Source organism: Girardinichthys multiradiatus, chromosome 11, assembly GCF_021462225.1.
Source record: "Girardinichthys multiradiatus isolate DD_20200921_A chromosome 11, DD_fGirMul_XY1, whole genome shotgun sequence".
Lineage (NCBI taxonomy): Eukaryota > Metazoa > Chordata > Actinopteri > Cyprinodontiformes > Goodeidae > Girardinichthys > Girardinichthys multiradiatus.
In genome coordinates, this window is record NC_061804.1 from 5,862,757 (window position 1) to 5,887,576 (window position 24,820).

Sequence of the window (24,820 nt, forward strand, 5' to 3'; positions counted from 1 at the left end):
ACACAGTTGAAGCAGTGAGGAGTGAAACAAGCATGTTCTCATATTCTGGAGCTGAGAGACTGGAGAGGCCTGTGTGGAGCCACATATTATCTGTCTTATCTTTTGCAGAAGTATAAACAACAAGTATCCAATGATGTTTCATGATTTTACATTCTTTCACACGTATTAAATGAAATTAGTAACCTTTGATTAACAAGTTAAAAGATGTATGATTGAAATGTGGGTAAGAACTGAGAATTAGAGTAAAAAACATTAAGGTTTGAAATTCTCAATCAGCTATATATGAAAGAGATATAACATTAATCATTTGTGAAGCATAAATAAAAAGAATGAAGTGATGGTTTTGCAACTGTGTTTTAAAGTAAATGCAGAAAGCTGAAGAATGAAATGTGTAATACTGTGTAAAGTTTAAAACTGAGCAGATTAGGGAAAGAACGGTAGGATGACTAGGAGTGACGAGAACCAGCTGCGTGCTGACAGCGAACCTTTTCAAGGCAAACGGGAGGAAGGGAGGATGCGACTACAGACCAGCTGCATGGATATTATCAGCATCTCCAAGGCCGAGAAACAGAATCAGTAGGTCACGATGACCATGACTAAAGTACTGAGCAATAACCAAGAAGCTGAGCTGAATAGGTTGCGCAATAACTGAGAAGCCTAATAAGGGGCTGACTGGTGAAAGCATCAAGCACCATAAAAGCAATGCTGAAGGAGGGAACGGGGTTGTTTCCTTGCAGAAGACCAGCGAACAAGATCGGATGGAGAAAAGAAGCTTAGATGGAAAAGGAACAGAGACACAGCCCCACTGATCGACTGCATTAAAAAAGAGGATCAACCCGTGGGCCCAGAAAGGACTGTGCCTCAAGATTAAGAATCTGATTTCATCTAAAGCCTTTTTACCCAGACAACAGAAGTGGACTTGATTGGTGAACAGCTGATTGCTCCTGAATCAACCTCATTTATGTCTCTGGGTTTCCTTCAACTCTTCAGCCTCTGGAATCTACTGTCTTTGGAGACATATAACCACAAAGATCCTGTTTAACCATCGAAGCCTGGAGCATCAGTGCCTGCCACTTAAAGGAAGAAAACTGAAGATTAAGTTGTATTCTGAGCCACTAAAATTAACCTAGCCCATATACGAAGAGCCAGTTGTACAATTAGGGAATGAGCAGCCGTGAACAAAAGTGACTGTTGAAAGTGTGGATGACTGCAATAGGCTACTCAGTCGTCCAGACCACCAGTTGAAGAAGGGCGAGACTTTTGTATGAAGGCTGTCAGAGGCTAGGCGAGTCATTTCCTGACACCAGCTTAAACAGAACTTTCAGTAAACCTGCTTAGTAAGACCTTTTAGGTTTGGGGAAGTCTGGACCCGTTGGATGGAGAGCTGGTTTGAGCAATCCCTTTAGACATGGGGAAGTAGGAGGGAGGGGTTAGCTCATCGGACAACAAAACCAGAAACTACTCCTTTGTAACCATTGTGTTTGTGTTTATGCCCTACAAAAAAGCAGAAACGAGGACAAAACTCAGCAAATGTAGCTTTGTTGCTTCAAAGTGAGGTGAATTGCATCAGTGGATAAAATGTAAATGACCAACTCCAAACTGAAAGGGGCCGACACAGCAGGGGAAGCAATGTGCCAAGGCAGTCATCATAAAAAAGCTAAACCTTTGAAAAGAAATCACGCTTCACAGGGGCCTTCACACATTGGCTCCTGTTTGCTTTAATATGTACATTTTCAGTCGAGGCCCTGTTTCTGAAGACAGTGTCTGCAGACTGTTGCTCTGGGTATGAATAGTGCCAACTTTGTAGGACGCACACAGCACCCTAACAATGTAAACTTAAAGCTGTCTGCTTGGTGAGTGGGTTCTGTGGTACATTCATGTATTGTTTCTGAAGTCTGTAATTTTGTTTTCTTCGTATGTCACAATATTTTACTGGTTCTGAAAATCTGTTTCCAGACAGTCTGGATTAAATGTTTTTTAGATGTAGTTGCTCCCTATGACAAAAAGGAGAATCAAAGAGACAAAAAAAAGAGAAGCAAAGTACTTCTTCTTCTGTGTTTTTTAGGTAAATTTGAAAACACTGCACATCTCAGTTATTCTATTCTGAATAAACCCATGTGCATATAACTGCACGTCATGATTGGATTGATTGATTGTGTGCCCATATAAACGGTGCAATCCGATTTTTTTTAGTTTTTAGTCCGAAAACATTTCAATCCGATCGTGAAATTTTGTGCATGTAAACATAGCTACTGATATTTATGCTTGAGAACCAATGATTATCTTGAGGAATCTGTATTCAGCCGACCGAACTGCAGTTTCGATTCCTTTTCTCCAGGTGGGGAAAACCGCGGCCCAGAAACAAAACAAAAATGGCAAAAACAATACAAAAATATTTATGTAATAATATTCAAAATGGGTATGTCCTCAAGGAGTTAAAAGCGGCACACAGCACTAACATAAGCAGAAGGCACGATGCTACTGCCATCAAAACAATGACCAGGAGGTCATACACAATAAATTCATGTCTAAAATAAAGTTTGTTGTCATTCTAGCGTTATTTACAGCTTACCGCTTTGCTGCGTCCGTCGTTTCCACTGAGGTCGGTACATTTCCATGAAAAATTTTATTTAACCAGGCACTTCAACATAATCTGAAGTTGAGGGACGGTGTAATCAATTGTATGGGTTTATGCACCCAACAACCGAACATTTAGACATATCCACTCGCAGCTTCAGCATACTTGAGCTTAGACTACACGCGGATATGCGTAATTGGTATCCGATTGTCCATGACCTTATTTAGCTGTTCCACAGCAAATACTGTGACGTAACAGTTTAGAAAACATAGTAGAGGATAGAGAAAACTGAACGTACTGAAAAATATGACCCAAAGAGAATATAAATAATATCTACGCAGCACCTAGAGACACTAAATTAAACTTTTCTGCTCTCCTACAGATTCCAAATACTCAACAAAATGTATTTAAGGGCTAAAACAGTGGATTTAGCATGCATGCTATGTCCCCTTTAAGAACCAATCGAATGGGTGTACCTTATAAATTGCCCAGTGAGTTTAGTTTCCATATAACCAGAAGAAGCAATATAGCCATGTATGTAGACCCCCAATAATGCCATGGTAGAAGAGTGTAGCACTCCCTTTGGCCTGCATACCACTGGTGAATTGGAGCAGATTAAAGTCATAAACCTGTTGTATCCTTTACTGCAGCAGGTTATTCCCCTGCTGTTGTGGCTGGCCCTTGAGATCCTATAAGATGCAGGAAATAGAGATCCAGAAGAAAATACATACAAGAACTATGTCCCAGAAAATAAGAAATCTTGTATCAGTGTGAGCCCTCCTGTGTTATTTTAAAATCCAAACTAGGTCATAATTTTACATACAGGCTTATTCTTCAAAGAGTTGGTAGGGTTAATTTAAATTGGTCAGTTTTCTGGCATAGACCCACCTTTCAAGTATAGTCCACAAATTTTAAGCAGTGTTTAAATTAATTTTAGCTGCTTTATTAATTTCAAAACCCATTTTAAAGTGTGTTTGGTGAACTTTGTCTTGTATGACTACCTAGCTGTGTCCAGGTTTCAAGCACTGGACCCAATCTGTCCTCCTCAGAAGAAAGAAAATTGGTTAGGATTATGAGGAACAGCCCAGGCACCCCAGATGCTAAGCCACGAACTGGAAACTGGAACACCAGTCATCGTCCGCATTGAAGCCAGTGAATCCATGGACAGAGGGGGCCGACCAACAAAAATGATCCTGAATCAAACTTCAACAACTTTTATCTTGTCTGAAACTTGCAGCTGCCCATGGGCACGACCTAAATGCCTTGTAGAAAAAATCGTCTTTGGTTTGATTTTTTTAATTTTGGCCACAATGACATTTAGTATGTTTGAAAGAGCCAATATGGGGATTTCAAACCTAAACACACTGTACCTACTACCAAGCATGGCGGTGGCTACATCATGCTTGCGCTGTTTTGCATGGTTTTAACCATAATTAGCTGTAATGACTAATCTTTACTCTCCTTGCACTAAGTAATACCTTGCCACACTCAAGTTCCTTGCACCTAGAGTAGGGTTCCTAGATTTTGAGAAGCACACACACCTCCAAATTGCACCTTGGCTTGGCTGTGTATGTGGCTGAAATTATGAAAGAAGTAATTTTCAATGAGTAATTTATTTTCAAGGAGCAGTCTAAATGGCTGTCAAAGAAATATCTATGGTTCATATTTACTGACGAGAAAGCACAGGAGAACTTGATGCACCAATTTGTAGAAAAATATATAGTCAAAGTTCTGCTTCAGCTGATGCCCCTGAATAATGACAATGACTATGTTCATCTGTATCGAGCATGATGCAGCTGAACCTGGACGACTCCAGATTTGGAGAACATGTTGACATTAAATCATAGTGATCACAGTAAACTTTATAAAATTTTGTGTGTGTGATTACTTGGAGATATCTCCAGTAATTGCTGCACCCAGTTTATAATTAGCTTAACCCAAACAATCCTATATATTATTAATGGGAGGACAGCAGTCAACTGTAAACTGATTTATCCGTTTGCAGATTTAATTGGGATAGACTGATTTTGAGAGATGTTAACATAGAGCTGATGTCAGAAAAGGTCTCAAATGAACCAAACAAATGCTGAGGAGTGAAGAAAACATAACTCAAGAAGAAAATGAAAGGATGAGTTCACTAACAAGCCCTCTGAAGGTGAGATATGTATTGGAGGGCAGGCAGAGGACGAACAAAAGAAAGATGAAGATCAAATGAGGTTAAAACAGATGAAAAAAGCTGCCCACTGCTGGGGAAGTAGGGCAATCCATAACCCAACAAGGACGTTGACGAACAGAAATTTTGAGAAGGTTGGAGGTGGGGACGGTGATGAATCAGACCAAACAACCATCTCTAATCCCTTCACTCGTCTTTAACAGACAGCAACAGTGACTAACACATATTCCTCCTAAGCTTGTAATCCATTATAGCTTTCCACATCTTCATTATGTTTCAAAAAAGATCTCAACACAAGGAGTTTCCACTCCAGAGGTGCTTTTCCAGAGTTGATATAGTCCTCAGCTTCAGTTTTTAATCTGAACCTGGCTGGTGTTGTGTTGTGAAAAGTAAAGCTCCACAACAAATTTCAGTGGAGTTTACTTTGCAAACAGATTTGTCTGCTTTGGAAGCAGTGGAGACGAGATAAGAAGCTCCAAAAGTCGCTGCCAGAGCAATCCATCACATCCAAGCAGCACAGCATGTTGGAGCACGAGGTGCTTGAAAAATCTGCGGAAAGCAAACATTAGTCTTCACTGGCAGTTCCACCACCAGATCTTCTACTTAGTTTATATTGAATTCACAGTGTTTGGGTTACTCTAACTGCTTTTATCGCTTCTAGTTACTTCTTGCTTTCTCATCTCTGCTTGTATGTCTTCATCTTCTCTGTTTCTTTCCTTTCAGACAGCTTTAATTTTGTGCCACTGTCTCTCCTCCTCTGCTGGTTTTGCTTCGGCTCGTTTATATTTTAATTCTGACTTGCATGTAATCATTGAAGACACTTGAGTTTGCTGCAGGAGGTTTATGGAGTGTTTCAAATAAGTGAGGGGCTCTCCCTTTTAATTTGTTTTTGTTTATCTGTTGTTTGGTACTTTCAGCTTCTGCACAGACTTAATGCCTCAGCTCAGACAGGAGCATTTAATGTCTTGGAGTCTGAAATTTCGGAGACAGAAAGCTCCCATGGTGTTTTTAAGTCTGTCAAGACGACGTATGTCTGGGAGTGTGTGTGTGTGTGTGTGTGTGTGTGCGCCTTTCCCAATGTGGGGCTTGTGTAATTCAAATAGCTTTGCAGCACACAAGGAGGCCACAGCGGGGTCAGGGATTTTGCTGACATTAAGAGTTTACCCCGTTAAAAACAAATCTCGAAATGGTTATTTATTTTCATATATATTCAATTTCAGCACTGCTGCTCTGGGCAGAATCTGAATAAATGGTGGAGATTCAAAAAAGTGCATGTGAAGAGGATTTGGTTTCTTTTGACCCATTTAAGTGATGCAGGCTGGGGAAGCTAGATCCAGCAATGTTAGTTTTTCATTTAAATGATAGACCAACACAAAGTTTTTTTCACATTTTTTCTACCATAAAAATCTAAAAAGGGAGCAGTTGTATTTATCCCCTGAGCCAAAACCTTGTTAAAACACTTTTTCCTACAATTACACCTGCAGTTTTTTTAGGGATAAGTCTCTACCAGCTTTGCACATCTACAGACTGATACTTTTTTGCCAATTCTCTTTTGAAAAAGAGCTCATGCTCAGTCAGATTTGATGAAGAGCATATTTGAACATCAGTTTTCAAGTCTAGCCACAAGTTCCCACTTGGATTTAGGCTTTGAGTCTGACTGGGCCATTCTAACACCTCTATATGCTTTAGTCTAAACCATCTCAATAAAGCTCTGACTGTATGTTTAGGGTCCCTGTCCTACAAGAAGGTAGACCTTTACCCCAGTGTTTACCCTTTCTCAGCCTCTAACATTTTTCCTTACAGTACTGCCCTGTATTTATCTCCATCCATCTCTACATCAAGTCTAACATCCCACAGCATGATGCTGCCACCACCATGTTTCATTTTGGAAATTTTGTGTTCAGAATGATATGCTAGTTTTTCTACCACACTGAATTTTGCATGTATGCCAGAAAGTTAAAATTGATTGGGTTTCTTTAACTTCTTCTTCAGACTATTCTACGGTGGAGGATGCTTTGTCTGTTTCTCTTTGGAGAAACCTTATTAGTGTTCTTAACCCTTTGAACTACCGGTCAACTGAAAGTGGGTGTTTTAGCAGGATAGTGATCCAAAACATGTGACTCAATCAACATAGAAATTGTTCATTGGATCCAAAATGAACCTTCTTTCAAGGCTGTTTCAGTGTGCAGACCTGCATCCCATAGAAAACCTGTAATATTATAGAAGTTTCTAATTGAAGGTTGTGTCTTTTTTGTATTACTCCATTTTTTAAATACTATATTAGAAGACAATTATATTTAAGGCTTTTAACACGAACATGATTAAATCCTGATCGTATCTTAAAAGGCTTCCGCTGGGCGTCATGTGGCTCGGTGGTAGAGCATGTGTACTATATGCAGAGCTTCCCCCAGGTTGATTCCCGGCCCTGAGCCATTTGCAGCATGTCTTCCCCTTCTGCCCTTCTTTCTGTCCTGCTACTACTATTTTATTTTGATTAATTTTGAAACATTAAATTTCTTGTTTTTCTTTAGCAGCAGCAGAAATTGAGATCTTAGCAGCTGCTTGGACTTTTGTGGTGGAATGAACCTAGTGGAAGTGGCTTTTTTTTCCTGGCAGCCAAGAAGGATATCCTCAAAAGAAGCTGACAAAATCATAGAAAACCCTTCCTTCTCAAGAGGAAAGCCAGTTCTGGCAGACAAGCCCACAGAGTCCACTTTGCACCAAGGGATGCATAACAGAGGCTGCCTGAAGGCTGAGGTTTGATGAGGTGAGGAGGTCTTGGAACACAACTGCTGAAAATATTTATAATATAACTCACATAGGCACCACGTTTCCCAGACAGCTACGATGAGCCAAGCCGACTCAGGCGGAAAATTACCGGCTTTCTCCCAGCTCTTCAGCTCAAACTGATTTTTATCTCAGTTACATCCCTATCACACCCCTTGTGTCTGTCTGTCTTGTATCTGTCCACATCTCTTTGTTTTCCCTCCTCTCAGTCTTCCTGCAATCCTCTCTCTGCTTTTATCCCTCCACACCGACTGACCTCCATCTCCCTCTCTATGAAAGTAAGACAGAAGACAGGAAGTCTAAGTGGAGCCATGAGTGGCGTCTTCTTCCGGGTGAGAAATATTAGACGTATACTGTGTTCCTTCCAAACAACGGGCCTTCGAAGTGAGGAGGAGAGCAGCCGGCAGCAGGGACAGAAATGACAAAAGGAATTACAATCACCAGGAGTTCCTATCCGCCCTCCCCAACTACTTTTGTCACTAACACAATTCACACATCTGGATTTACACAAAGGAGACACAATGTGTATCATTGGTGAGTAGATGCTGGAAAGAAGCCCTGTGGCACAATGCAGACAGGATGAGGAGAAAGGAGGCTCAGTAGTTGTAGAGAAGAAAACGGCAGGAGTAATTTATTCTCATTTCTTCATAAAACAGAAGCATTAAAAAGAACAAAACTGTTACTTCACACAGACACAGACCTTCTTTTTATGATAAAGGCTATGAAAAGTATTTATAGGAGTTTGATGGATCTTGTTTGCTTCTCAGGCAACTTTTAAAAGTGCTAATACCAACATGTGCTGTTCAGCTCTACACTGAGGTACTCCTTGACAGTTGTGCTTCTTACTCTGCCCTCCAGACTGACTTCAGCCACCCTGTGTAGGAAACTCATTTGCTTCCATCTCATGCATTCATGAACTCACTCCATTGATTATACCCATAGCTTATGAACATCTATAAGGGTTAGAACATAGAACCTTTTGGTTCAACTCTCATTTTTATATATTTTCTTTTTATTTGCTTAAAGAGTATATATAAAAAAAGCTCGAAATACCTGTTAGAATCAGTGTGAAAGGGAATAATCACAAGGTTTTCACAAAAGACATTTCAGAAGAGTTTAGTGTAAAATTTTGAGCATGGGTTTTATCAAGAGAGAGTTTGAGAAACGTTTTACTTAAAACTTTAACTTTCTGAGCTTTATTCTCCCTGAATAAAACCTCCAGACCTGATAAGAACACCACTCTGGTTCCCGAGTTTCTTCGAGCCACAGATGGTTCCTTTTTTTGCTTATTTCACAGTTTTGCACTCTTGTGAGTTTAAATATAGACTATTTTTCTACGGCTGGCCTTTAATGGTGGGCTTTTATCTGTGTGTTGCTCTCAGACAGAGTGGTGCTCATGAATACAGCGGACAAGTTCATTTTCTTTGCTTTGTTTTTGTCCTCCAGGCGTCCGCCATCAATAACACATTGTTTTCTGGGTCCATGGGTAATTGTTGTAATTCATCATCATTGCTGGAGAATAACATAAAAAAAAAAAAAACAGACGGTGAGTGGTTTTATTTCTCAATGGAAACGGACTGATACCTACAGGGAATCATTTTAATTTATGATGAATTGATACAGAATTTTCAGTGCAGAAATATGTTGTTATTGCTGATATAAAAACAATTCAGCGTCTCTGGGGAAATTCCCTAATAGCAGTTGCTCCTTCAAACATCACTGTATGCTGCAGATAATTCAGTCATTTAAAAAACTAAGTGCACCCTTATTCAGCTGCTTGCAGAACCACATTTAGATAAATCATTGATCACTGTATGATTTTATCGGTCTCTTCCATCAACTTTGCTTTAGTTCATTGAAGTGTGTAGATGCTCTCTTAAGGTCCTACCATAGCATTTTAATTAACTTTGACCAGGCAATTGCAACACCTTGATTTGTTTTGCTTTAGCCACTCTGTTGTAGAGTTGCTGCTGAGTTTGAGATAGCGGCCTTGTTGGTGTGAGTTCATTGTTGACTCATAGTCCACAAAGTTTCAAAACAAGACCAAATCATTGGCCCACCACCACCATGCTTGATAGGGCTGCTTGACCATGAAACAAATAATGATCAAAATAATTTTGGTCTATATTTAACATCGTAATTATTTAAAAGGTGAATTTGAATTTGAAAAAAAAAAACAGAGAACAGTGAATTTTCCTAAAACAAAATTTTCCCATGATTCCTGCTTGTTAAATGTTCCATTAAAATAACTGACTGTCAGGATCTGGTGTTTTGTGTGTGTGTCCTTCTTCTTTTGTTTACTATGTTCACTTCTCAGATGGTCCTGGAGTTCTCAGGTGGGTGACAGGTGCGACTAATCTGCTGATTGCTTGGAAGTGTACTTAAGCAGGAGGCTGCCAGCACTTCAGCGCCAGAGTGTTTGCCTTCAGTGGTACAAGCTCAAGCCACAAATAATTGTTGCTTTATGCTATGCTCTTAGTAACCTTCGTTTGTGCTCCTTTGCAGGTTGTTTTACCTGAACCTTCGGTTAACTGTTGTTGATGCCTGACTTCGCTCTCAGCATTGTTTTGTTGTTTTGGATTTTCGACTTCTGGAGAAAGGTCTCCTATTGTTGTGGATTAAGATCCAAGATTCCTGTTACTTCGTCTGGACAAAGACCAGCTAGCAGCTTCCTGTCTCACTGTCATCCAAACCTTGGCATAAGCGTAACCTGTTCACCCTCCAACGCAAGTACCTCCATCCTGAACTCCTCATCATCCCTCACAGATCTCTCAAGCTTTAACAGAGAAACTTCTGTACCGTACAGTCATACTCCGAATCCCTCAACCCCCCCTGGCGGTTAGATGACTCCAACATAGTAAGCTTCTCCTCATATTCCATTTATTACATTTAGTGTAGTGTTTGGATTTATTTATTCCATGTTAACTATTGCATTTCAATTTACCTGCTTTTTCTCTCTTTGTACAGTTGGTGATTTACCAGTTCCTGCACATTTCTCATTTACCTTTGTTTAAGAAAATAAATCTTGTTCATAATCTTGTTTCTTCTTCTGAGTGTTTCATCTGCATGTGGGTCAGAACTATCTCAAGCATAATGACACTGACAAAGTATTTATTCAAATGTAGGTTATTAGATTAAAAACAAACTAAGTAATTTAGTGTCCTTCACTAATCCTATCAAATCCTGCACATTATTTGTATTTGATTTTGTCTGTGTCTTTCAATCCAAATTGTTCCCAGACTAATAACTACAACTTTTCTGTTCGCTAATCTCCACTGCTGGTGCCTGCTGGTCATTTCACCCCTTTGCCTTTTATTACCTTTGGAGTTTTGGCCAATTCATACTGTTCTCATTCCTGGTATGAAATTGTGCTGTCTGTTTATTCTCGCTACAATGACACTGCTGTCGCTCTCCTCTCCTCTCCTCCCTTTAGTGATTGTTTGGAAAATCTAAGTTAAATAATTTGTTTAATTAACTGCACAGACTTAATAATTGGTATGAGGTGTTTGTGTTCCAGAGTGTTGTGGTTCTTGAAGGAGGCAACTTTACTAATCTAAATAATGCTGCCATATTTCTTTTAGGAAGAGGCTTTATCCTTCAACCCTTCCAAACAAGCCATACTAGTTGAGTCTTTTCTATTTGTCCTGTCAAGAACATTTAACATGCTAACTGTGGTCTGTAGTCTGTTGTGTAGCTCTCATGTCTTTTCTCATCTGCCTGAGCATTGCACAGTCTAGTAAGGGGTGACATTGCTGTGACATTTACTCCTGAGATGAATGACAGCTGTCCTCAGTGTTTTTACACTTGTAAACAATCTTTCTGTCTGCACAGTGATTTAGTTAAAATTATTTGAAAAGGGACCCATGTCTGGGACCCATCTCCTCGAGACTGGACTCTCTTCTACTCTGGAGTGGCCCGCGGGGAGAGGCGGCGGGCTGGGGTGGTTTGCTTGTCGCCCCCCAGCTCAGCCGTCTCATGTTGGGGTTTACCCCAGTGGATGAGAGGGTCGCATCCCTGTGCCTTCAGGTTGGGGATAGGTCTCTGACAATCATTTCAGCCTACGGGCCGAGTGGTAGTGCGGAGTACCCAGCCTTCTTGGCATCCCTGTCGGGGGTGCTGGATAGTGCCCCTCCTGGGGACTCCATTATTCTGCTGGGGGACTTCAACGCCCACGTGGGAAACGACAGTGACACCTGGAGAGGCGTGATCGGGAGGAATGGCCTCCCCAATCTGAATCCGAGCAGTGTTTTATTATTGGACTTCTGTGCTAGTCACGGAGTGTCCATAATGAACACCATGTTCAAACATAAGGGTGTCCATCAGTGCACTTGGCACCAGGACAACCTAGGCAGGAGGTCAATGATCGACTTTGTTGTTGTATCATCAGACCTTTGGCCGCATGTTTTGGACACTCGGGTGAAGAGAGGGGCTGAGCTGTCCACTGAACACCACCTGGTGGTGAGTTGGATCCGCTGGTGGAGGAGAAAGCCGGACAGACTTGGCAGGCCCAAGCGCATAGTGAGGGTCTGCTGGGAACATCTGGCGGACCCCTTGGCCAGGGATGTATTCAACTCTCACCTCCGGGAGAGCTTTGACCAGATTCTGAGGGATGTTGGAGACATAGAGTCCGAGTGGACCATGTTCTCAGCATCTATTGTCGATGCTGCTGCCCGTAGCTGCGGCCGTAAGGTCTGCGGTGCCTGTCACGGCGGCAATCCCCGAACCCGGTGGTGGACACCGGCAGTAAGGGACGCTGTCAAGCTGAAGAAGGAGTCCTATCGGCTGTGGTTGGCTTGTGGGACTCCTGAGGCGGCTAACGGGTACCGTGGGGACAAGTGTGCCGCAGCCCGGGCGGTGGCAGAGGCAAAAACTCGGACCTGGGAGGAGTTCGGTGAGGCCATGGAGAAGGACTACCGGTTGGCCACGAAGCGATTCTGGCAAACCGTCCAGCGCCTCAGGAGGGGGAAGCAGTGCTTCGCCAACACTGTTTACAGTGGGGGTGGGGAGCTGCTGACCTCGACTGGGGACATTATCGGCCGGTGGAAGGAGTACTTCGAGGATCTCCTCAATCCTGCCATCACGCATTCCCTGGTGGAAACAGAGGCTGGAGACTCGGGGTTGGACTCTTTCATCACCCAGGCTGAAGTCACCGAGGTGGTTAAAAAGCTCCGCGGTGGCAGGGCTTCGGGGTAGGATGAGATCCGCCCTGAGTACCTCAAGTCTTTGGATGTTGTGGGGCTGTCATGGTTGACACGCCTCTTCAACATTGCGTGGCAGACGGGGACAGTGCCTTTGGATTGGCAGACTGGGGTGGTGGTCCCCCTACATAAGAAGGGTGACCAGAGGGTGTGTTCCAACTACAGGGGGATCACACTCCTCAGCCTCCCTGGTAAGGCCTACGCCAGGGTATTGGAGAGGAGAGTCCGGCCAATAGTCGAACCCCGGCTTCAGGAGGAGCAGTGTGGTTTTCGTCCCAGCCGTGGAACACTGGACCAGCTCTATACCCTCTACAGGGTACTCGAGGGTTCATGGGAGTTTGCCCAACCGGTCCACATGTGTTTTGTGGACCTGGAGAAAGCATTTGACTGTGTCCCTTGTGATGCCCTGTGGGGGGTGCTCCAGGAGTATGGAATCGGGGGCCCTTTATTAGGGGCCATCCGATCTCTGTACAAGCGGAGCAGGAGTTTGGTTCGCATTGCCGGCACTAAGTCGGACCTGTTCCCAGTGCATGTTGGACTCCGGCAGGACTTCCCTTTGTCACCGGTCCTGTTCATAACTTTAATGGACAGAATTTCTAGGCACAGCCAAGTGCCGGAGGGGGTCTGGTTTGGGGAGCAGAGGATTTCGTCTCTTCTTTTTGCAGATGACGTGGTCCTGCTGGCCCCTTCTAGCCAAGACCTACAGCATGCACGGGGGCGGTTTGAAGATCAGCTCCTCCAAGTCCAAGGCCAAGTCCGGTTCTCGACCGGAAAAGGTTGGCTTGTCTTCTTCAGGTTGGAGGGGAGTTCCTGCCTCAAGTGGAGGAGTTTAAGTATCTCGGGGTCTTGTTCACGAGTGAGGGAAAAATGGAGCGGGAGATCGACAGACGGATCGGTGCGGCTGCCACAGTAATGGGGGCGCTGTGCCGGTCCGTTGTAGTGAAGAGAGAGCTGAGCCGAAAAGCGAAGCTCTCGATTGACCGGTCGGTCTACGTTCCTACCCTCACCTATGGCCATGAACTTTGGGTCATGACCAAAAGAACGAGATCCCGGATACAAGCGGCGGAAATGAGCTTCCTCCGTAGGGTGGCCGGGCACTTCCTTAGAGATAGGGTGAGGAGCTCGGCCATCCAGGAGGGGCTCGGAGTAGAGCCGCAATTCCTCCATATCGAGAGGAGCCAGTTGAGGTGGCTCAGGCATCTATGCCGGATGCCTCCTGGATGCCTTCCTCGGGAGGTGTTCCAGGCACGTCCCACCGGAAGGGGGCCCAGGGGACGGCCCAGGACACGCTGGAGGGACTATGTCTCTCGGCTGGCATGGGAACGCCTTGGGCTCCCCCCGGAGGAGCTGGAGGAGGTGTCTGGGGAGAGGGTCGTCTAGGCATCTCTGCTGAGTCTGCTGCCCCCACGACCCGGTCCCGGATAAAGCGGAAGACAACGAGTACGAGTATTTGAAAAGGGCCTTCCAAGAATCCTTCCAAGACTGATGGGCAGGAACAGCTGCTACTGAGTCTATTGCTGATGTCTTTCTATCTTGGCATTGTGTTAACACACCTATATGCTGTAGAATTACAGACAAAATGGCCACCACACTGGTGATCCATCCATCTGTCCGTCCATCCATCCATATTTCTGCTATACATTCATGGTGAACTTTTTTATTACAACTTTAAAAAAGGGTAAAAAAAAATAGACTGAGAACTCTGGAAATTTTAATCTGGAAAAACCACAGGATTTTGACATGAAAACTGTGATGGGAATCCTGAATTTTTACCTTTCAGCTCAGCTCATCACCATGACAGACACAACGCCCTAATTACCACAAACAAAGCCCAGATGTGTCTGTCCATTTCCTTCATCTTGCCATTACTGTGAAGAGGACACAAAGATACTTGAACTCCACCACTTAAGACAGAAACAACATTTCTACCTTTTTTCTGCTGATTCTGCCAGCAGGAAGAAGAAATCTGGCTGTATGTATTTTTATTTCAAATGTTAGTGCCCATAATAGTCTGAGAGATACAGCAAACTGTATATTTTATTCCTGACAGGATGTGTTTTCTGTCACATATTTGGTATTAATGGGCTGAAAGAATCTGAATTTGCTAAATTGACTTATTTGAATGTAATGAGCAGATTTAAGCCTGTGGTCTCCTAACAGGGGGCCTCAGTGTGGAAAACCTTGTGACACTGATACAGGAAATGACTCTTGAGTTGGCCGTCTCATTACTGAACAGCCTCGTTTGTCTAATTCCTGCCCCATTGTCACCTTTCTCCTCCATCTCCCTGCATGAAGAATCAATTCCAGAATATCTTGATAGATGTCTTGGTTCTTGTACACCAGTAGGAAGGCAGGCACTAGCAGTGGGAACAATAAGTTCCCTTAGTGGGTCCATTGAGGCCTTTTAATGGGCATGGGACACATAAATCCAGCAGTGTGAAATAATCAAGCTGCCAGCTGCTACAAAATAATGCTGAGATGCAGCAGTTGTGTTTGATTTGAATGTGTTGAGTTTCTAATAGTTTCAGCCATCTGGGCCTATCTTCATTTAGCCTAAAAATGTTAAAAGCAAGGCTTGGTTAGCCCATTTGATTAAACCCAAGCCAACTTTCAATCAAGATCTTTATGTAGAAATCTAGCTACCTTTCCTCTTTCAACCCAATTCTCACATTGTTTATATGACAAATATCAAGCTCAAAGCCTTTGGACTGATGCAGTTCTGTCCAGCCGGCTGATAATTTAACATACCTATTCATAATGGCCCCCCACAGCATAACAGCTCTCATATAATCACACTACCTGTTCCTCAAGATGGGGGTCCAACAAACTGGGAGAATCAGAAACAAGGAAACTGATAGCACTTTCCAACTCACCTATTAACAACAACCTAAGTCAGCGCCGCTGTGTTCCTAAGTGCTTATACTGTATTTCCAGGAAACTGAGCACACTGTGTAATGAGTTCACTGAAACGCAAAAACTATTTTGGAAGTGTTTAATATCTATTCACTTTTGATGGGGACAGAGGACACCATCAGTGTGGTGATGAAACATCAGTTTATTGAGGAAAATCAGGAACTGATGTGGAAAAATCCAAATGACAATTATAAAGAAACTCAGAAAATGAACACAAACACCAAACACCCTTGGGTCATGACACTGAAGTGCATTCGTTCTTTAAAAAGTTTTTATGCAGCTGCCAGAAGTTGCCTCCAGTTAACTATTACTGGAACTTCCAAAGTTTCACTTATTTAAGGTAGCTCATAACAAGGTAATGACACGAAAACAAATGGGAGTATAGTATTTATATGGAGTTCAATTTTCATCTTTTTGCTTCCAGGGAGCATGTTTTCCTCTCCAGACTTAAACAATTTCACTTTAGTTTATTGTAAATGTATGTCTCAAACATAGAATTAGTTCTCTGTGCAACATCTTTGAAGGTTTTAGGCTTACTTCAGCCTTAAATCCACCAATATGTAACAATCAATATTTTCTTTTAAGCGTGCAGTTAGTGTCTGGCCACAACATTATAAGACTAAATTATTTCATGTTGTAATGCAGCTCACAACTGTGAAAAAAAGCTGGTGTTGATGCAAAGTGAAGTTAAAGGTATAAAAACTTTGAGAAAGCAAATAAATAAATTTTCTAGTGAAGTGTTTGTATTTCTAACTTTCAATACTTTATAAGTCCACTACACCACATTTCTGGGACGAGAGGTAGGGTACACCCTGGTAAGGTCGCCAATCATCGCAGGGCAACACAGAGACATACAGGACAAACAACCATGAACACACTCATTCACACCTAAGGGCAATTTAGAGAGACCAATTGTTGGAAAAATGTATAGAAGTTATTGTTTAGTTTAAACCATGTTTATGTCTGAAGTTCTACTATAGTTAAGATAATTTCTAATTCCTTTGATTACTTATTTAGTGTGAAAAAGTGTTTGTGGAAGATTGAGGAATGCGGTCTTGAGTGGATCAGTCCCTGTACTAAGGAGGACATGACAAGCTTACACCATATATGGGAATGACTACTCTTTTGGGTTGAGATCTCTGTAAGAATTGGCTGAACAAATTCCAGCTTTTTGCTTATAGCAATGTGAGTTGTAAATAAAAGGCTGGTGCAAGGATTTTCCCTTTGTGAGAAGACAGTCACTGTTTGGCAGAGGAATGTCTCACCCTTGCAAGTCAAACTTTGTTCACCTTGTCTTTTTTTACACTTGTCTGTGTTTATCATCTTTCTAACTCTAACACCAATTTACCTAACAGTCATGTTTTTGGACTGTGGGAGGAAGCTGAAATACCCGGTGAGAACTCACGCATACACGGGGAGAACATGCAAACTCCATGCAGAAAGACATCCGGTCGGGAGTCGAACCCAGGACCTTCTTGCTGCAAGGCAACAGTGAAAATGACATATAAATCCCAAAATGAAAGACTGAAACAAAACAAAATATGAAGACTTATTTAATAGTGTGCAAAGTTTTGTCATGGACCTACCTGTACAGGTATAAGACACGAATAACACACTGCAAATGAATGAACTTCATCTCAAAGTAAATTTAAGGCTTCCACATTTTTACTTTATGAATTTGTTTCTTCTTTCAGAGATTTTTATTTTTACCACTAAATATTACCTCCCGAGGAAGGCGTCCAGGAGGCATCCGGTATAGATGCCCGAGCCACCTCAACTGGCTCCTCTCAATGTGGAGGAGCAGCGGCTCTACTCCGAGCTCCTCCCGGATGGCCGAGCTCCTCACCCTATCTCTAAGGGAGTGCCCGGCCACCCTACGGAGGAAGCTCATTTCAGCCGCTTGTATCCGGGATCTCGATCTTTTGGTCATGACCCAAAGTTCATGGCCATAGGTGAGGGTAGGAACGTAGACCGACCAGTAAATTGAGAGCTTCGCTTTTCGGCTCAGCTCTCTCTTCACCACAATGGACCGGCACAGCGCCCCCATTACTGTGGCAGCTGCACCGATCCGTCTGTCGATCTCCCGCTCCATTCTTCCCTCACTCGTGAACAAGACCCCGAGATACTTAAACTCCTCCACTTGAGGCTGGAACTCCCCTCCAACCTGAAGAGGACAAGCCACCATTTTCCGGTCGAGTACCATGGCCTCGGACTTGGAGGAGCTGATCCCCATCCCAGCCGCTTCACACTCGGCTGCGAACCGCCACAGCGCATGCTGTAGGTCTTGGCTAGAGGGGGCCAGCAGGACCACGTCATCCGCAAAAAGAAGAGACGAAATCCACTGGTCCCCAAACCAGACCCCCTCCGGCCCTTGGCTGCGTCTAGAAATCCTGTCCATAAAAGTTATGAACAGGACCGGCGACAAAGGGCAGCCCTGCCGGAGTCCAACATGCACTGGGAACAGGTCCGACTTAGTGCCGGCAATGCGGACCAAACTCCTGCTCCGCTCGTACAGGGACCGGATGGCCCCTAATAAATGGCCCCCAATTCCATACTCCTGGAGCACCCCCCACAGGGCATCACGAGGGACACAGTCGAATGCCTTCTCCAGGTCCACAAAACACATGTGAACCGGTTGGGCAAACTCCCATGAACCCTCGAGCACCCTGTAGAGGGTATAGAGCTGGTCCAGTGTTCCACGGCTGGGCCGAAAACCACACTGTTCCTCCTGAAGCCGAGGTTCGACTATCGGTCGGACTCTCCTCTCCAATACCCTGGCGTGGGCCTTACCAGGGAGGCTGAGGAGTGTGATCCCCCTGTAGTTGGAACACACCCTCCGGTCCCCCTTCTTATAAAGGGGGACCACCACCCCAGTCTGCCAATCCAAAGGCACTGTCCCCGTCCGCCACGCAATGTTGAAGAGGCGTGTCAACCATGACAGCCCTACAACATCCAGAGACTTGAGGTACTCAGGGCGGATCTCATCCACCCCCGAAGCCTTGCCACCGCGGAGCTTTTTAACCACCTCGGTGACTTCAGCCTGGGTGATGAAAGAGTCCAACCCCGAGTCCCCAGCCTCTGTTTCCACCACGGAATGCGTGATGGCAGGATTGAGGAGATCCTCGAAGTACTCCTTCCACCGCCCGATAATGTCCTCAGTCGAGGTCAGCAGTCTCCCGCCCCCACTATAAACAGTGTTGGCAAAGCACTGCTTCCCCCTCCTGAGGCGCCGGACGGTTTGCCCGAATCGCTTCGAGGCCAACCGGTAGTCCTTCTCCATGGCCTCACCGAACTCTTCCCAGGCCCGAGTTTTTGCCTCTGCCACAGCCCGGGCCGCAGCACGCTTGGCCTCACGGTACCCGTCAGCCGCCTCAGGAGTCCCACAAGCCAACCACAGCCGATAGGACTCCTTCTTCAGCTTAACAGCATCCCTTACTGCCGGTGTCCACCACCGGGTTCTGGGATTGCCGCCACGACAGGCACCGCAGACCTTACGGCCGCAGCTATGGGCAGCAGCATCGACAATAGATGCAGAGAACATGGTCCACTCGGACTCTATGTCTCCAACATCCCCCGGGATCTGGTCGAAGCTCTCCCGGAGGTGGGAGTTGAATACATCCCTGGCCGAGGGCTCCGCCAGGCGTTCCCAGCAGACCCTCACTATGCGCTCGGGCCTGCCGAGTCTGTCCGGCTTTCTCCTCCTCCAGCGGATCCAACTCAGCACCAGGTGATGATCAGTGGACAGCTCAGCCCCTCTCTTCACCCGAGTGTCCAAAACATGCGGCCGAAGGTCTGATGATACGACAACAAAGTCGTATCATCCCGTGGCTCGGGCATCTATACCGGATGCCTCCTGGACGCCTTCCTCGGGAGGTGTTCCAGGCACGTCCCACCAGGAGGAGGCCCAGGGGACGGCCCAGGACACGCTGGAGGGACTATGTCTCTCGGCTGGCCTGGGAACGCCTTGGGCTCCCCCTGGAGGAGCTGGAGGAGGTGTCTGGAGAGAGGGACGTCTGGGCGTCTCTGCTGAGTCTGCTGCCCCCGCGACCCGGTCCTGGATAAGCGGAAGACGACGAACGAACACTAAATATTAATGGATAAATATAGAGGTGCTCAAGTAATTAAGCCATAATAAAAATGAGCATAAGCTCGACCCTTTAATTTGTGGACACAACATCTATTAAAATGTCACTCTTGTGGTAATTACATTTGTGGCACGGTTATAGGTAAACACTGCATATAATGATACTGTCGTGGTACGATATTTTGGTATTTGCTTTTGGTTTTGTGTTTTTGTTTACCTTTTTAGCTAGATGTTTCTTATTTGTGTTTTGTATTCATGTTTGTTGTAGTTTTCTGCTTTGGTTATCTTCTGCCCCCCAGTGTGGTCTCCTCGCTCCTAGTTCCCTTGGCATCGCCTTCCTGTTTTCTTAGAAGGGTTTCCTTATTATGATTATTATTATTTATCAGAGTTCTCTGTCACTCTCTTATTTATTAGTTTTTTTTTTGTTACTACTCTCGTCATTTGTTTTCCCCTTTTAGTTATTACTTGGTTTAAGTTCCCTTTATTCACCTATTCTTCTTAGCTTTGTTCCTCTAGTTCATCTTTGTTCTCCAGTCCCTCCTTTATAGATCAGCTTTAATTATTGTTTACTTTTATTCTAGTCCTCGTTTCCTCTGCTTCATTCTTAGTTTTATTCTATCAGTGTTGGTTTGAGTTCGTTTACTTTTGTAGTCGGGGTTTCCTCATGGTTTCTGTTTTACTAAGTTCTTAGGTTCTTGTGTTCCCTCCAGTCTCTCAGTTTCCTTCAGTTCATGTTTATCCTTGATTCTTACGCTTTATTTTTATCTTGGTTTATATTTTCATTTAGGTCTGCTTACTGTCCTGTCTTTAGTCCCTTTCCTCATGCTTTGGTTTCATTAGGTTCACCTGCTCCCTCTGCCTCCCTGTCTCCTTGTCACACCTGTTCTTAGTTCCTTTGATTACCTGCCTTTGTTCTCCGTCTGTATATTAGTTGGTTTTGTTTCATTGCCCTTTGCTGGTTCCTTCGCTCACACTTGCTACCCTTGTTCATGCCATGTTCCTGCAGTGTCGCAGCTTCGTACGTTTTTGGATTCCGGTTCTGTGTTGTACCTGCAGTGATTTTGTTACGTTTGTTGATCCTTCAAATAAAATAAGGATTTATTTAAGATGCTGCTTCCAAGCTCTTGTCTGCGCTTCGGTCCACCCCAAAACCCCACTGAGACAGATACAATTGGATAAATTTTTAACCCATTCAATGTTTTTACATCTGTTAAAACATTGGGATGATTTATTCCACTGTGTTACAATCTGCAGCATCACGTATTGATTTAGAAACTTAATTGCATTGGTATTCATCCAGTCAGATGCGGTTCTTAAAGTTTTTAGGACTGCCTCATGGGGCCCGGGCCTGGGAGTGTTTTCATAGATCATTAGAATAAAAATGCTAGTTCACATGCTAATATCCAACCAAACGAGAGTATAATCCAGTGGGTAAGAAAAATTGCTTTACTGTATTTATTTTCACGAAAGGAAGTGTCCAATTTCTGAATCACAAAATTTGCAACTAATTAGCTTCTACATGCTAATATTGACTGATACATGAGTTTTACTGGTAGGCCAAATTAGTAGTTGCATTGGTCACAACCACTTACTCAAATATCAGCACCAGCTTGCAGAATCCAAAGGTGGTTTTCCAATGTTTTCTAATACTATTATGTGCTTTCACTCAGTGGGGTTCCACTTTGTAGGTTCGAAAAAATGAGTCCAGTGATTAAAAATGATAAACCGGGTATTTCAGGGGTCAAATCAAGCATGTGTCCTGTTTCACTGACTTGCCCTTCCATGGGTTTTTGCTGCTTTCTTTACTGTGCATCATTACACAACTAACTTAAATGCCTTTAAATGAAACAAAAGCTGTGATGGATTGGCAACCTGTCCAGGGTACCTTTCGCCCGTAGCGTGCTGAAGATTATTTTACTTCTGCAGGGCAACTGATGACCCTGCTAATCTTTTAATTTAAGACAAGCAGTTTGCCTAAGCACCATGGATGAAGGCTGAGCCAGTGAGCATCAACACCCTGCTGAAAAATTAATGAACGAGCACAGACGTCTACATCATGTAAACACTACAAATAAGATGTCTCAATCAGCCGACAGCAAGAACGTAGCAGGTTAACGATCTTGGTTTTATGAGTGCTGCCAGACAAAGGCAGCAAATCTGAATTATACAGCAATCTCAGCAAAATGCATGAACTTGTTATAGCCACTGTTGCTCCTAACATGGGGGCTTGCTGAGAAAACAAATCCTTCCAGTACACACAGCTGCACTGATTCTCATTTCATACACACACACAGATACACACACCTATAGTGCAGTGTTCCTCTGGGGAAATATGCTCAAGAAAAGTTTCTGCACAAAAGTAATTTAAACTTTATGTGTAAAATTGTCATATCTGCTAATGCAAAGTAAAATAATGCAAAACACAACTGATAAGAAAGGGCTTCTGAAGGAGGTTTAATTAAGACATGAAAGGGTTTAAGAGATGACCGACAACTGAGGATGAAAAGGACAACATGTATAGTTTTAGTTTTATAGCAGCTCTGTTTGTAGGACATAAGAATACAAATGTATTTGTTTTACATCCAACATTCAGGTTTCAGAGATTTTTGAAAAAGGCCTCTATGGTGGCTCCTGGTTCAAACATGTAGAGAACTGGTTAGATTTGTATAAAAAAAATCTCTTAAAACAAAGTACTATAAAATGTAATGATTGTCAAAGTCCAGATCAAAAATCTATTGGCAATATGTGCAAAACCTGTCTGAGTTTGAGCTATTTTCCAAAGAAGAATAGTAATAATTTCAGTCTCAAAATTTACAAACCTCCACAATAATGCATTAATTTGTATTGGTTTATCAAACAAATCCCAATAACATCTTTTAATTTTTATAGTTGAAACCTGCATAAATGGAAAACAAAGTTTACAGGCTATGAATTTTTTTGCGAGGAACTATTTATCTGAACAATCACAGAAAGAAATGGCTTAATAACTGTTTCCAGAAAAATCGATATCAATAACTATGTTTTTCATCCAGTCCTGAATTTCTTTAGATTGAAACATGATGTTTTGCTTTTTAAGATCTTTTCAACCTACTTGTTGTCAAACAGGTTATATCCAAATGCTTTCTTGATTCCACAAGTTATGGAGTCATCAGGCGTCTTGAAATTGGAAAAAAAAAAGTTCATCCATGATTTAACAATGGGGCAATTATATTTCCACATGGGCCAATGTGCTTTGATTAGCGTTTCTTGATTTTTGTATTTACTCGGGTTATCTTTGTCTGCTATTAAAATTTCTGTTATGATTCAAAACACAGGTGTAACAGAAAAGCAGAAGACGTAGAAGAAATCTGTAAGGGGTTAAAATGCTTTTTACAGCACTGTAGTTTCCAACTGAGCAAAGCTGAGGTAAAAACAAGAAAATAAAGCTTTTGAATCTAGTTCAGGCAATGTTTTTGATTTGGAAATCACAATGTCAAAGAGAGAAGCAGAAGAAAACTGTAGGGAGGCATGCATTTTTCAGATCACTGTAATAGACAGAAAACTGCACATGACAGCTGCATCTAAGATTCAGCTTAATTTAACTTTATTTCAAAACAAAAGTCAATAATAAAACAGATGTAAACCCGGTGATGCATGAAAACAAAGTGACCAGGTCTAACATGACAATAAAGATTTGACTGACATCCCACCATTCTGTCCTCCTAATGAAGCTTTTTTTTAAAGTGAACCCTGACATGTATGGGATGCAGGTACTCAGCAGCAGAAGAATGCCACAGCTCATCACTTTAGGCTGATATCTTCTCTTACACTGGTGCACCCTCATCACCGTCTCCGTCATCACCAGCGGTCTCAGGAGAGCAGTGGTGCCGTCTGCTCTTGTTTTATACATAACCAGCAGGCTAATCTAATTACTCTGTGATGGAGAGCAGTCAATTTCACAGTCAGTCAGCCACTTCTGCTGCCTAAAAATTGGGGCAGCCCAAGTTTGATATATGAGGCAATAACCTGTAATGTAATGGAGTCACCTTCAGAGCAAGACCCCTGTCATTGAAATAATAATGAATTATAACAAGTATAATAGTGTCTGGATTTGACGCAAAGACTCTATCTCTGGGTTCTACACTCATTTGTTTCTCTTCTGCTCTCCAGGTTGGATTTTTCCAGTTTTAAGAGGCAGCATTAAGATTAATTCATGATCCAAACACGCGGAGCGAGTAAACTAGACAGTCATATGCAAACAGTGAGGAGTCAAACCCCCACTGGACCTAAAGATCACATTAATTTACATAAGCCTGGAACGGGTGACCATAAAATTCTGAGGCTATTCTTTGCTGTCATAAAAGTGTCATCTGCAAAAATGATGCTTATGGGAAAGTGGTACTTATGTTCTGGAGCACAGGAATTTTACATAAATACATGCAGTCAAGCTGAAATACTGCCCAGATTCCAACCCTTTGTGCACAGTGAGATGAAAAGCCAAAGGCCAAACTGTAAAAGAAAAATTCACACTATAATTAAGAACAATAATTAAGTAAATACATTTTATTTCATAGTATATATCAGTATTGCAGAAATGCATTGATATATGCTGCATTTTTACACACTGACTTTTTATTACAGATTCCAATTTGTCTTATTTTGATTTTTCTTACATCTATAATTGACAAACTGTTATTTGAGCTACAAGAACATTTAATTTCCCTTTGGGATGAATAAAGTATTTTTGAATTTGAATTATCTTTTTATTTTTCTCACCAGAAATCCTTTATTAAAATTCTCCATGTTATTGGGTGAAGCAATAAATGCAAATAAAGTCCAACTGAAAAATAATTTCAAAAAGGAAAATGAATAAAAAGACAGGTACATTTTGTTGCTGATTTTTACTAAATTGTCCTTGAATATTTTTAAATGACATTGCAGTGAACTTCAAGGCCTTCAAGGTATTCACAGCAGGCCCAGGGTGGAGAAAATTATTAATCAAAGGTTTGCATCTCTATAATATCCTGGCACAGTGAGATTTAGGGTGTTTTTTTGTAAAAGCCTATGAGAAATGTTTGGCAGAGCTTAGTCTGTATTATAGTTTTATG

General features: G+C 42.8%; 1 long non-coding RNA gene across 1 annotated transcript in view; it reads left to right on the plus strand.

The window, feature by feature from the left end:
• The window catches only part of LOC124876832, a 156,643-nt gene that overhangs the window by 93,202 nt on the left and 38,621 nt on the right, over positions 1–24,820 (plus strand). The gene's annotated exons all lie outside the window — the stretch shown is intronic.